Raw genomic sequence first — 989 nt, 5'->3', positions numbered from 1 at the left:
GTCCTGAATGATGGCTGAGAATGAAGGAATTAGAGACTCTAATACTTCTACTGTTGTAGAGACAGATTTGCTCTGAATTGGGCTCTGCACGTGAGTCATGCTTGCAGTGGGGACACCTCTGAGCTTGCTTAAGATGTGGAGATGCAAAGAGCTGGGTGGTCATCTTGCACACTCTGGGTTAGGGAAGCAGAGAAGCAGATTGTGTGTCAGAGGAGCATTAGACCTCAAATCTGCCCAGGCCAACCCCATCTGCTCTGTTGCATTTAGAGGGTAGATTAGGGGGAAATGGAGGTGCTACCCTGAACCACATCAGAGGGACTCTAGCTAGAAAGGTGAAAATCACAGTGACACCACCAGCATGTCTCCTTACTAGGCAGGAACTGGGGTGGACCAGACACCAGGATTCTCTCCCCCAAGAACTTTTGCTCTCAATGGGAAATTGCCACAATCTACTTCTGATTAGTCACTCATTTCAGCCTCCTGTGTGTCTGCTGAAGCAGGTGAGGTCTGGGCAGAGTTAAGAATTTATTGGCCTGGGCTCCCCTTGCCCTGATTTCATGTTCTTTCCATGGATTACGCATCTGCTTCCACCTGTATTTTGTACCTACTGTCTGCCTCTTTCAGGTCTAAGTCCCATAGAAACTATAATGCAGTAGATTTCGATTGCTGTTGTAAAATATTATCACTAACGTGATGGTTACAACATCGCAAATTTTTTACCTTACAATTCTGGATTCAGAAGTACAAAATGGGTGTAACAGATGCACTGAAAGTGTTGGCAGGGCTGCACTCCTCTGGAGTATCTGGGGAGAACCTTTCTCGGCTTCTAGAGGCCTGCAGCTCTCCTGGCTCTTATCTACTTTCCTTCTCCCCACCCAGCCATGGCTGGTCCAGTCTTTCCTCATGCTGCATCTCCCTGACCGTTCTTCCTCCTTCTCCCACATTTTAGGACACTTGGGATGACATTGAGTCCACCTGAAAAACTCAGT

Source organism: Galeopterus variegatus, unplaced genomic scaffold (genome assembly GCF_000696425.1).
Source record: "Galeopterus variegatus unplaced genomic scaffold, G_variegatus-3.0.2 Scaffold443, whole genome shotgun sequence".
Taxonomy (NCBI): domain Eukaryota; kingdom Metazoa; phylum Chordata; class Mammalia; order Dermoptera; family Cynocephalidae; genus Galeopterus; species Galeopterus variegatus.
The sequence above is the reverse complement of the archived record's forward strand: the minus strand, read 5'-3'. Positions refer to the sequence as shown.